Genomic DNA, 13,871 nt, shown 5'->3' with positions numbered 1-13,871 from the left:
GACTGCGCGGTCCCTCCTGCCGGAGGTTCGAGTCCTCCCTCGGGGATGGGTGTGTATGTTGTTCTTAGCATCAGTTAGTTTAAGGTAGATTAAGTAGTTTGTAAGTCTAAGTACCGATGGAAATTGGAAATTTGTGGTAAGTTCGCATGGGACCAAACTGCTGAGGTCATCGGTACCTAGGCTTACACACTACTTAATCTACCTTAAACGAACTTACGCTAAGAGCAACACAAACACCCATGCCCAAGGGAGGACTCTAACCTCAGACAGGGGTACCGATTACCTCAGCAGTTTGGTCCGTTACGAATTCGCCGGCTGCGGTGGCCGTGCGGTTCTAGGCGCTGCAGGCCGGAACCGCGGGACTGCTACGGTCTCAGGTTCGAATCCTGCCTCGGGCATGGATGTGTGTGATGTCCTTAGGTTAGTTAGGTTTAAGTAGTTCTAAGTTCTAGGGGACTGATGACCTAAGATATTAAGTCCCATAGTGCTAAGAGCCATTTGAACCATTCGTTACGAATTCACACACACCACCTACCTAATAGGCGGTATCTCCAGGTTTGGCACGGATAACAGCGCAACGTGTCGTGGCATGGAAGCAGTGATGCCTTGGTAGGTCAAAAATGTTCAAATGTGTGTGCAATGGGACTTAACTGCTAAGGTCATCAGTCCCTAAGCTTACGCACTACTTAACCTAAATTATCCTAAGTACAAACACACACACCCGTGCCCGAGGGAGGACTCGAACCTCCGCCGGGACCAGCCGCACAGTCCATAACTGCAGCGCCTTAGACCGCTCGGTTAATCCAGCGCGGCCTTGGTAGGTCGCCGAAGGGAGTTGGCACCGCATCTGCACACACAAGTCACCTAATTTTCGTAAATTCCGGGGAGGGGGCGATGAACTCTGACACCACGTTCAATCACATCCCAGATGCGCTCATTCGGATTCATGTCTGGTGAGGTAGTGGACCAGAACATCAATTGGAACTCGCCACTTTGTTCCACGAACCAGTCCATGATACTCCTGGCCTTGTAACACCGTCATGGTGCCTTACACGAGCTCCATTGCATCCATGGATGCTCACGTGACTGTTAATTAGGGCATAATGGAACCGCCGCCAGCTTCTCTCCGTCCCGCAGTACAGGTGTCAAGGAGCTGTTCCCCTGGAAGACGATGGATTCGAGAACTCCCATCGGCATGATGAGGAGAGCATCGTGATTCATCAGACCTTTCATGGCTCTGCTACTGCACCAACGTCCAGTGCCGATGCTCACGTATACAATCCAGTCGCAGTTGCTGATATCGTGGTGCTAATATTGGCTCTTGCATGGGTTTTCGGCTGCGGTGGCCCATCGTTAGGAGTGTTTGCTGCTCTGTGTGCTCCGATACGCTTGTGCTCTGCCCAGCATTAAAGTCTGATGTTAGTTCCGCCACAGTTCTCCACCTGTCCTGTTTTACCAGTTTGCCCAGCCTACGACGTCCGACGTCTGTAACCCTACGATGTCTGGTTTCGCCACAGACACTCACCACAGAACTCTTATCACACCCGACAAGTCGTACAATTTCCGAAAAGCTCGTGCTGAGCCTCCGGGCCATCACAATCTGTCCCCGGTCAAACTCAGATAGATCGCGCGCCTTCCCCATTCTACACATGGACTGCAGGTTCACTGATACTGCATGCACCGTGCGTGTGTCTGGTTAGCAGTCATTGCTAGCCAGGTGACGCTGCTATTAGAGATGGGTTGTTCGCGAACTAACAGGCCCAAAGGAACGGTTCACCAAGATGAACGTAACGAGCGAGGAACGAATTCTAAGGAACGGTCTTTCATAGTTCACTTCGGTCGCGGCTTTCTACTTATAGTTACCGGGAACGGGAAACGGTCGATCTCGTTCCTGCAACGGCACGCCGGCCGGTCTCGTTCCTGCCTCGGTCCCGTTCCCGTCTGTCTCGGTCACGGTCGGCCGCACACGTCCTTCTTCGCGTGGCAACTTGTCGCAGTTCCACTGCCGACTGCTCATAGTTTAGTATCGAGTTGTTGTTCTTCGTTTCGTTCGCTTCGCACGTCCGTTATACACTACTGGCCATTAAAATTGCTACACCACGAAGATGACGTGCTACAGACGCGAAATTTAACGGACAGGAAGAAGATGCTGTCATATGCAAATGATTAGCTTTTCTGAGCATTCACACAAGGTTGACGCCGGTGGCGACACCTACAACGTGCTGACATGAGCAAAGTTTCCAACCGATTTCTCACACACAAACAGCAGTTGACCGGCGTTGCCTGGTGAAACGTTGTTGTGATGCCTCGTCCAACAAGGACAAATGCGTACCATTACGTTTCCGACTTTGATAAAGGTGGGATTGTAACCTATCGCGATTGCGGTTTATCGCATCGCGACATTGCTGCTCACGTTGGTCGAAATCCAATGACTGTTAGCAGAATATGGAATCGGTGGGTTCAGGAGTGTAAAACGGAACGCCGTGCCGGATCCCAACGGCCTCGTATCACTAGCAGTCGAGATGACAGGCATCTTATCCGCATGGCTGTAACGGATCGTGCAGTCACGTCTCGATCCCTGAGTCAACAGATGGCGACGTTTGTAAGGCAAAACCATCTGCACGAACAGTTCGACGACGTTTGCAGCAGCAAGGACTATCAGCTCGGACACCATGGCTGCGGTTACCCTTGACGCTGCATCACAGACAGGAGCGCCTGTGATGGTGTACTCAACGACGAACCTGGGTGCACGAATGGCAAAACGTCATTTTTTCGGATGAATCCAGGTTCTGTTTACAGCATCATGATGGTCGCATCCGTGTTTGGCGACATCACGGTGAACGCACATTGCAAGCGTGTATTCGTCATCGCCATACTGGCGTATTACCCGGCGTGGTGGTATGGGGTGCCATTGGTTACACGTCTCGGTCACCTCTTGTTTGCATTAACGGCACTTTGAACAGTGCACGTTACATTTCAGATGTGTTACAACCCGTGGCTCTACCCTTCATTCGATACCTGCGAAACCCTACATTTCCGCAGGATAATGCACGACCGCATGTTACAGGTCCTGTACGGGCCTTTCTGGATACAGAAAATGTTCGACTGCTGCCCTGGGCAGCACATTCTCCAGATCTCTCACCAATTGAAAACGTCTTGTCAATGGTGGCCGAGCAACTGGCTCGTCACAATACGCCAGTCACTACTCTTGATGAACTGTGGTATCGTGTTGAAGCTGCATGGGCATCTGTACCTGTACACGCCATCCAAGCTCTGTGTGACTCAATGCCCAGACATATCAAGGCCGTTATTACGGCCAGAGGTGGTGGTTCTGGGTACTGATTTCTCAGGATGTATGCACCCAAATCACGAGAAAATGTAATCACATGTCATTTCTAGTATAATATATTTGTCCAATGAATACCCGTTTATCGTCTGCATTTCTTCTTGGTGTAGCAATTTTAATGGCCAGTAGTGTAGATCTGTTTCAACCCTTTTTTGAACTCTGAACTTCTGGTTCTTTTCGTATTCTGTTCAGCGTCCAAGACCGGTAATTAAAATGTATTTTATAGTTACGTAAATTACATAAAAATTACGTGGTATGTAACACACACATCTTTTCAGGTAACAAAACGGTGTATTAGCTTACTTCGCAATTTCGATAAATAGTAGAAGAAATACTCAAGGAAAATTTTTTTTATTGCTACACATGCAAATGACGTCGGCACGGCACACACTAATGGCCATTTTCGTCTTTTTTTGATCCAAGGTAAAAGAGCATCTTCATTGTTATGGATGGCAGACTGACTTACAACCGAATAAAGCCTGCGCTTCGAAATCGATTGTATGGTGTCACGTAATATAGAATATGATGACTTCTACAACATTATATCAGTGGTTCAGGGTGGCGCACGAAAAATCGTCCCCGAGTACTAGACTGCTCACTGTCGCTTACCAGTCGTCATCCATTGTTTCGAAGTTGTTTGCATTAGCTTATTTCTTCACTGCCTAAAATACAAACAAGAAAATCGGTCCAGAATGAGATTTTCACTCTGCAGCGGCGTGTGCGCTGATATGAAACTTCCTGGCAGATTAAAACTGTGTGCCGGACCGAGACTCGAACTCGGGAGCTTTGCCTTTCGAGGGCAAGTGCTCTACCAACTGAGCTACCCAAGTACGACTCACGCCCCGTCCTCACAGCTTTACTTCTGCCAGTACCTCGTCTCCTAACTTCCAAACTTTACAGAAGTTCTCCTGCGAACCTTGCAGACCTAGCACTCCTGAAAGAAAGGATATTGCGGAGAGATGGCTTAGCCACAGCCTAGGGGATGTTTCCAGAATGACGGGGCGTGAGTCGTGCTTGGGTAGCTCAGTTGGTAGAGCACTTGCCCGCGAAAGGCAAAGGTCCCGAGTTCGAGTCTCGGTCCGGCACACAGTTTTAATCTGCCAGGAAGTTTCAAGAAAATCGGTGTTCGTCAATTTGGCCTCTGAAGACTGTAACGAAATGTTTAGTTGCCACCGAAAGTACTGTTGCCTGCTGGTGCTTGAATTACTGAATGGCGTTAAACATTTTAGCCAGTGAAAACATATGTGAAGTTTTCGTAATAAAAAGTAGAGCAATTGTGAAAAATGGAGCTAGTCGGTTTGGCCCCTGTGTGCCACAATGTGGCAGTTGCCTCCTGCGCCACAAAACACGTTTGTGAAAACGTCTAAGAACAGCGCACGTCGACCAAGCCAGTGGCAGATACACAGTGTACACACACACAATTTGTGTGACGTGCCACACCTGTTTGCACGAACAGGCACGCGGAAGCGTCGGCCATTAACGGTCGATGTTACAGTCGACCATTGTTAATTGTGCGGAGCGTTTAGTGCAGCCTTGCCCGCCCATGTCTTTCTTCCTGTTTTCCAGCTGCTCTCTGCCGCAGTTCGTTAGGCACAAGTGACTGCTACCTATTTCGACACTTCCCATTTACGAGCGCACTCCACAAGCGCTGTAATTACAGTTGTTCAGGAACTGTGAGTAGCGGGCGTGTTAAGCTTAAACTCCGCTCGTGTAATGGGACAGCGCGGTCACAACTTTACCGTCATTACGAGCTTGTAGAACGCACTTCGCCTTCGTTACTTCTTTCGGAGTATTCTTTAGTTTTCCCTTTCCATACTATTTCGATTCTGCACAATTACTGCTCTTTGCTATTTAATTTATGACACATTGTGCGGTGGCATTGTCAAATATTAGTTCGAACACTAACTTCGTCGACTTTTCGGTAGTTACCACAACAAAGCATTCCTATGATGTTGTTTCCTGTTTGCCTTCTCTCGGTTGTTATTTTGTTTGTGCCTGTAAAATACCCTTTGAGTGTTACAAGTTTTAATGATGTTTGCGCTGACTTTAGTGTAGGGAGTATTCACCAGCAATGGAGGATGAATCTTTGACAACACCAGAAAGTCGTGCTGGCGAATCGTCAAAAAAGTCATTAAACTAACCTCGGCCAAAGGTACCGAGACGAAGCCCAACAGGCAAACCGTCTTACCTCCTACTGGTTTGCGGTAATCCACCTATTGAGACGTGTCGACGCTCTTTGCAGCTAGTTCTACGAGTGCGTCATCTACGTAATTTAACTTCGCTCTTCAACTGTCATCCCCCTTCCCTTGTCGCCGGGCATCTGTCTCGTCACATACTTGATACTGGCGTTGTAGAGGAAGGACGACAGCGATGCATTATCACTTCCCGCCTGCCTCATTTTTTGAATATTATTGGCTTACTTTGGCTTAGTTGTTAGTGCAGAAAGGCTCGAAAAATCTAATGACGCAGTCGTAAAGATACTGCTCTCGCGTTGTGGTGGAGCGATGTTTAAATCCCAGTGAGACCATTCAGGTTTACGCTTTCCGTGGTTTCCCTAAATCCAGTGGAGTACCTTGAATGGTGACTCTGAAAAAACCATAGCTACCGCGCGACCGCTGCGATCGCAGATTCGAATGCTGCCTCGTGCATGGATGTGTGTGATGTTCTTAGGTTAGTTAGGTTTAAGTAGTTTTAAGTTCTAGGGGACTGATGACCTCAGAAGTTAAGTCCCATAGTGCTCAGAGCCATTTGAACCATTTGAAACCATAGTTGATTTCCCTTTCCACCCTTGTCCACTTGTCGTTAGAGGTCCGAAACTAATGACTCCGTTGTCCACAAGACGTTCTACCCTGATTTCCCTTTTATCCTCGAAGAATCTAAACGGGTGTAATCAGTGGTTGCGAAAGGGGGTGGACTGGTCTGATGGCGAGATGGAAGATGAACTGAAGAAATGGTAGTCAATATGGAAGACATAGAGGATAAGTATTACAGTCAGAGTTTGATAGAGCCCTGGAAGACTTGTGACTGAATAGAGCAGAAGGGATGGGCAACATTCCTTCGGAGTTTCTAACACCACTGGGTGAAGTGGCAACAAAGCGACTATCCCAGTTACTGTGCAGAATCTTGAGACATACCATCAGACTTATGGAGAGAAACACAGTCTCGAACATGGCAGTGGCAGATAAGTGCGAGAATTACTGCACAGTCAGCTTAACAGCTCATGCATCCAAGTTGTGACATGAATAATATGCAAAAGAATGGAAGAGAAAATTGAGGATATGGTAAATGACGATTAGTTTGGCTATAGGAAAGGTACGAGAGAGGCAGTTGCGTCTAATAATGGAAGCTGTGGTGTCACCGTCAGACATCACACTTGCTAGGTGGTAGCCTTTAAATCGGCCGCGGTCCGTTAGTATACGTCGGACCCGCGTGTCGCCACTATCAGTGATTGCAGACCGAGCGCCGCCACACGGCAGGTCTAGTCTAGAGAGACTCCCTAGCACTCGACCCAGTTGGACAGCCGACTTTGCTAGCGATGGTTCACTGTATACATACGCTCTCATTTGCAGAGACGACAGTTTAAAATAGCCTTCAGCTACGTCATTTGCTCCGACCTAGCAAGGTGCCATATTCAGTTACTATGAATGTATTTTGAACAGATAATATTGTGAATCATGTACCGTCAAGAGCGACGTTCATCATTAATGGATTAAAGTTAAGTATCAAACTAATCAAGTCCGCTTTCTGAATTCTAATTCCTTGTCATGTTCCAGACCTCACATCAGTATAGTCCTTCCCTCCTCACGCCAGCCTGCGTGAGCTAAAACGCATGCATTTCGTCCTCCACTAGTAACACGGTGTTGGCTCTTCTGCCAACACAACAGAGGCAAGACTGAAGAAAAATCTACATACGTTCATAAGATTTGTCGATCTGGAAAAAGCGTTCGACAGTGTGAGATGGTGCAAGATTATTAGGAAAATTGGTGTAAGTGATAGGGAGAAACGGATAATATACAATATGCACATGAACATGAGGGAACAATAAGAATCGAAGACCAAGAAAGAGGCATTCAGATTAAAAAAGTGATCCATGTTCGATGATTCGAGATTTCCGATGGTATCGATTGACTGGTTTGTCTTGATAGAATGTCTTTGGTGATATGGATGAGGCGTGCGAGGCAAGCAAGAGAGGGGGGCTCGCGGGCGAGGATGCCAAGTGGCTGTGCGCATGCGCAGGAAGAGTTCTGCGAGCGTAAAGCCGTCGGCACACGGACCTTGCAGCCGAGCGTTGAGCGTGCCGAGTTTATGACGTCATAGCGTGGAAGACGAGGCCCACGAGAAAGACAGGCCGCGGCGCGTACGTCATGAAGGTAGTCCGGAACTCGCTCGCTCGCTCAGCTCAGCAGACAAAATGCGTTTCAAAACCTGTTAACTCGCAGCTGGGCGTGTAAGTACTAACGATAATTGCATCTTCCACTGGAAGCTACTGTTACTAAGTCTTACTGATTAACAGTACTACAGCAAAATTTAATTTAAGAACAATACTCGCTATAAATGGTATAACGGCTTGTTTATAGCATTTAGTCTCTTCTACTTATCAGTACTCATTACATGCTGGAAGTTGTGCCTTATGCTACTGGTAATAATTTTAGCATGATTTTATTTCACTGCACGCCAGTAAAGCCGTAACAAATTATAAGTAGGCCCATGGACTTCCCATCGTTATAAGACTAATAACAGTAAGATTCCATAATAGGAGATTCCAGTAGAAGATTCAGTTTTCATTTCTACCGACACGCCTAGTTACGAGTTAACACTTGTAGAAACGTAGTTTGTCTGCTGATTTGGGCGAGCGAGCGAGCGCAGGACTACCTTCGTGACGTACGCGCCGCGGCCTGTCTTTCTCGTAGGCCTCGGTGGAAGAGCACGTTCTGGAGTCTTTCCGAACGTGCAGAGCAATATCTGGCATGTCAGATATCCTGAGCGTGCGTCTGAGCGTTGACCAATGAGATGGCACAACGCCACCTACGTCAAACGCACGCCGTCTCCCTTTCAGTACAGAGTTGTGAGGCGTCATATTGGCATTCATTTCAAGCATATACGTATATATGCCGTTTCTGAGCACCAGCAAATTGAGAATCACTGGAAAACGCGTTGTTAACTATGTGATTCGTTCCAATAAAATAATGAGAAACATTATATTCGTGGCAAAATAATTATTGTAACTTGCATATTATGAGAGTAGGCTATTTGAAGGCAGCGACATACTGACCATCCACCCAAAACGCATTGTTCTTGGTACAATTTGTTATAATTAAATTTCAATTAGTAACATATCTACGATTAACTTTTTCAGCACATTGTAGCATAATATGATAGATATACAGCTGAGACGTTCGTATAGCATAATGAGCAGCGTCACTGTCCTCTGTTGAGATGTTGGTTGAGGCGGTGGTTCGCATCTTGACACTTCCACACTTTTTTTCCTAACATTCGCGTTTTTATTAGGTTCTGATATTTTATTATTAGTTTCATATAAATATATACTATAATATTTGATTTTATGTAAGTTCACCTTTTTTTGAGGGGTGACTTTGTTCGGTTGGCTTAATCTACAGGGCAGGTTGCGCTACTTGTATGAAGATATATTGCTCCTTTATCTTTTACGCTTCGTAATTCACATGTTGCGAAGATTCTGCTACTGGGTAGGAACAGTGATCAAGTAAGACTGACCTTGGGGTTTTGCTAAAATGTGGGAATTATGAAATAATGTTTATCTTATGCGGAGAAGTATTCCAAATTTGTACCGCACTGTTTGTAATGGAACTTTTATAAGCCTGTGTCCTTACTGATTGGACATGGTACCTTCCTTTTCATGAACGATGTAGGAAATGTGCGTTTTATGTGCGTCCGTTGAGTAAACAGTGTGATTTACGAACTAGAAACGTCCCTCAACTGCCGCTGGAGTGCGTTGCGATCGCGTATACCACGTCGGGGCCCCACGTACCGTATGCACAAGTCGCATCGTTCCTGAGCGTTCAGCAGCACGTTGAACTTGGCACGCTCAACGTTAACGTTCGACAGCACGGTCTGTGTGCCGACGGCTTTACGGATAGAGAGAGGACGTGCTTTGGTGAGGCTGCTGGGAGCAGAGGACCGTGCGCGTGTGAAGGAAGACACACGCAAAGACTTTCGATGGTTTGGAGGAAGAAGGCGGCACGCCATGGTAGCGATCTTGTGTAAAATGATGGTATGTCACTTTTGGAACTTTTGGTCATTGAAAGCGAGGGGACTGGTTTCGGTTTCACCCGATGAAGTGACCTCCTACTAGAACCTCGTAGAACTGTGTTGTGAGGCTGATCTTCTAAGAGGGGGAGAAATATTGACACCGCCGGTAACGAATAAGTTGATTTGGTTTGGTGGAAATAAGGCACAAGCTGTAACCTGCTGTATTGATCGAGAAGTAGCTATTGTTCTGGTAGTCAGGTCTGACAAGTGTGGTACGAGTAGTACAAAGACACGACCGGTCCAAAGGGTGGCCGCGCGGGGTAGCCGCGCGGTTTGAGGCGTTTTGTCACTGTCCGCACGGCTTCCCCCGTCGGAGATTCGAGTCCTCCCTCGGGCATGACTGTGTGTGTGTCGTCATAGAGTAAGTTAGTTTAAGTTACATTAAGTAGTGTGTAAGCTTAGGGACCTTACCACAAATTTCCAATTTATTTTTTTCCGAGGTGTGGGTAGATGTTAAGTAATTTTAAGTAAGGTTAGTCTGTACATGGTACTTTGATAAAAGATTGTCTGTTCTGTTATTGCAACATTTCATTATGTGTGGTTATATAGCACACTGATATATTAAAATGTAAGTGTACACCAAATGTGGCTTGAATTCAAAGAAATATTATCGGCAGGAATTGAAAGATTTATACCAAACAAAGTAGCAAACGACGGAGTTGACCCTCCTTGGTACACACAACGGGTCAGAACGCTGTTGCAGAAACGAGGAGAAAAGCATGCCACATTTGAACGAACACAAAATATCCAAAATTGGCAATGTTGTACAGAAGCTCGAAATTCAGTGCGGACTTCAATGTGATATGCTTATGTAGTTGCCACTAGAAAACTTTGTCTCGAAACGTGGCAGAAAATCCGAAGACATTCTGGTCGTTTATGAAGCAAGCTAGCGCCAAGAAACAGTCAATGCCTTCTCTGCGTGATAGCATTGGAGATAGTACTGAAGAGAGTACTGCCGAAACAGAGTTACTAAACACAGCCTTCCGTAATTCCTTCACCAGAGAAGACGAAGTGAATATTCTAGAACTCGAATCAAGAACAGCTGCCACCATGAGTAACTTAGAATTAGATATCATCGGGCCGGCCGAAGTGGCCGTGCGGTTAAAGGCGCTGCAGTCTGGAACCGCAAGACCGCTACGGTCGCAGGTTCGAATCCTGCCTCGGGCATGGATGTTTGTGATGTCCTTAGGTTAGTTAGGTTTAACTAGTTCTAAGTTCTAGGTGACTAATAACCTCAGCAGTTGAGTCCCATAGTGCTCAGAGCCATTTGAACCAGATATCATCGGAGTAGTGAAGCAACTTAAATCACTAAATAAAAGCAAGTCTTCCTGTTCGGACTGTATACCAATGAGGTTCCTTTCAGAGTATGCTGATCTTCACATTTAACAACCATATACAACGGCTCACTCGACAAAAGATCAGTGCCCAAAGTCTGGAAAGTTGCACAGGTCACACTAATATTTAATAAACACGATAGGGGTAATCCACTAAATTACAGGCCCATATCATTAACGTCGATATGTAGCAGATTTTTGGAACATATATTGTGTTCGAACATTATGAATTACCTCGAAGGAAACGGTCTGTTTACACACAGTGAACACGGATTTAGAAAACTTCGTTCTTGTGAAACACAACTAGCTCTTTACTCGCATGTACTGTTGTGTGCTACTGACAATGGATTTAAAATTGATTCCGTATTTCTGGATTTCCGGAAGGCTTTTGACACTGTACCACACGAGCGGCTTGTAGTGAAATAGCGTGCTTATGGAGTAGCGTCTCGGCTATGTGACTGGATTCGTGATTTACTGTCAGAGAGGTCACGGTTCGTAGTAGTTGACGGAAAGTCATCGAGTAAAACAGCAGTGATTTCTGGCGTTGCCCAAGGTAGTGTTACAGGCTCACTCCTGTTCCTTATCTGTATAAACGATTTCGGAGACAATCTGAGCAGCCGTCTTCGGTTGTTTGCGCATGATGCTGTCGTTTATCGACTAATGAAGTCATCAGAAGATCCAGACAAATTGCGAAACTATTTAGAAAAGATATCTGCATGGTGAGAAAATTGGTAATTGACCCTGTAATGAAAAGTGTGAGGTTATCCACATGAGTGCTGAAAGGAATCCGTTAAAATTCGGTTACACGACAAATCAATCAAATGTAAAGGCATGAATTTCAACTAAATACCTAGTAATTACAATTAAGAACAGCTTAAACTGGAAAGAACACAGAAAATGTTGTGGGGAAGGTGACTGCGTTTTATTAGCAGGACACAGGTCTACTAAAGAGGCTACACAACGCTTGTCCGTCCTTTTTTGGAGTGCTGCTGCGCGGTGTGGGATCCTTGGCAGACAGGATTGACGGAGTACATCGAGAAAGTTCAAAGAAGAGCAGCACGGTTTGCATTATTGCGAAATAGGGGAGAGAGTGTCACTGAAATGATTCAGGATTTGGGATGGACAGCACTAAAACAGAGGCGTTTCTTGTTGCGCCAGGATCTTCTCAATCACCAACTTTCTCCTCCGAACGCGAAAATATTTTGTTCACGCCGACCTACGTAGGGAGAAACCATCATCGTAATAAAATAAGGGAAATCAGAGCTCACACGGAAAGATATGTACTAGTAGCAGTAGTAGTAGCTTTATTCATCCGTAGATCTCTTTTTACAAGGATATAGGACATGTCAAAGTATTTTCAAGTTTAGATCAATTGAAAATTAGCTAATTCGTATACACATATATTTACAGACTTCTAGTTAGCTACAATCATTACTCCTGGTATACAATATTTTTTTTTTACAAATAACTTATTAAATAATGTAATGCCACACTGTTCACGAGGAAGAGGTGTTAGCATTGTGCTATCCATATCTTGGGGGTAAGTATTTCTAGAAAGGAAAAAAGAAGGAAAAAAAACATAAAGTGAAGGTGTTATGTGGAATGTTGGCTGTTTTATAATCATTAATATTATTATTTATTTGTATAACATTTTTTATCAAACTCCTACTCTGTTTTATCTAAGTAATCATTCAATGTATAAAATGTATTGCATAACAGGTACTTTTTAGCTGCCTTTTTAAATAGGTGTATTTTTGCGATTTCTTTAATCTCTTTTGGTAATTTATTGTACAGTTTTATTCCTTTGTAGAAAATGCTGTTTTGAGTTTTATGTTTATTTTTTCTTGGTAAATGTAAGTTGACTCTATCTCTTGTTGCGTGGTCATGGACACAGCTGTTTGTGCACTAATTACCAATGCTATTTTTGATGTCTACTCTCTCGTGGTCGTGCGGTAGCGTTCTCGCTTCCCACGCCCGGGTTCCCGAGTTCGATTCCCGGCGGGGTCAGGGATTTTCTCTGCCTCGTGATGGCTGGGTGTTGTGTGATGTCCTTAGGTTAGTTAGGTTTAAGTAATTCTAAGTTCTAGGGGACTGATGACCATAGATGTTAAGTCCCATAGTGCTCAGAGCCAGTTGAACCAGTTGATGTCTACAACTGACTGGTAAATGTATTCACATGGAACAGTTAAAATCCCCAGAGTTTTGAACAGATCTTCACAATGAGCTCGACTAGTATAGGTGTCCTTTTTTTCTGCGCGCTTTTCGAGAGTGGAATAGCAAAGAATTATTGTAAAGGTGGTTCGATGAATCCTCTGCCAGGCACTTATGTGTGATTTGTAGAGTATCCATGTAGATGTAGAAACTTTCGAGAACTTGTCTCTGCTCACAGAAGGCTCCCGCGAGGCGTTATGCGCGGCTGCGAGTCCTCCGGACAAATTGTCCGCCCTTTCCCGCCATTTGTCCGCCCTTTCCCCGCATTCGGCGTACGGCCGTGGCGTGCGAGGCGTGCCCTACAGAATTCCATTTCGCCGGCGGCAATCAATACTTGATTACAGCCCCTACGGCAGGCCCGGCCTCTCTTATTATTATGGAGGAGCAACTCCGGCGCCACTGCCACGATTATTACACACGATGGCCACCTGTGAACGCAGAGCGCAGCAAACTTGTTAAGAGGAAATTCGAACGCTTTTGTGAACTTTTTTCGTACGAGATTGGAACGTTTTGTTAGATTGGGAGTTTCTAACATCTCTCAGTTGTTGCTTTCCTCTGTTATTTTTTGCATAAGGTAATACTTTTATACCTTGTTGACTTAAGAATGAGTGAACTGGATGGAGTCAAATGTTCTAAGTCGATATCCCATCCCCTGAAGAGACGGTACAAGTGCAATAAAAGGCGAGAGAGTC

General features: G+C 45.4%; 1 protein-coding gene across 1 annotated transcript in view; it reads right to left on the bottom strand.

Annotated features, from left to right (window-relative positions):
• LOC126243384 (xaa-Pro aminopeptidase 1-like) overlaps positions 1-13,871 on the bottom strand; it is a 376,629-nt gene that overhangs the window by 220,455 nt on the left and 142,303 nt on the right. The window lies entirely within an intron of this gene.

This window comes from Schistocerca nitens, chromosome 1, assembly GCF_023898315.1.
Source record: "Schistocerca nitens isolate TAMUIC-IGC-003100 chromosome 1, iqSchNite1.1, whole genome shotgun sequence".
Taxonomy (NCBI): domain Eukaryota; kingdom Metazoa; phylum Arthropoda; class Insecta; order Orthoptera; family Acrididae; genus Schistocerca; species Schistocerca nitens.
The sequence above is the reverse complement of the archived record's forward strand: the minus strand, read 5'-3'. Positions and strand labels throughout refer to the sequence as shown.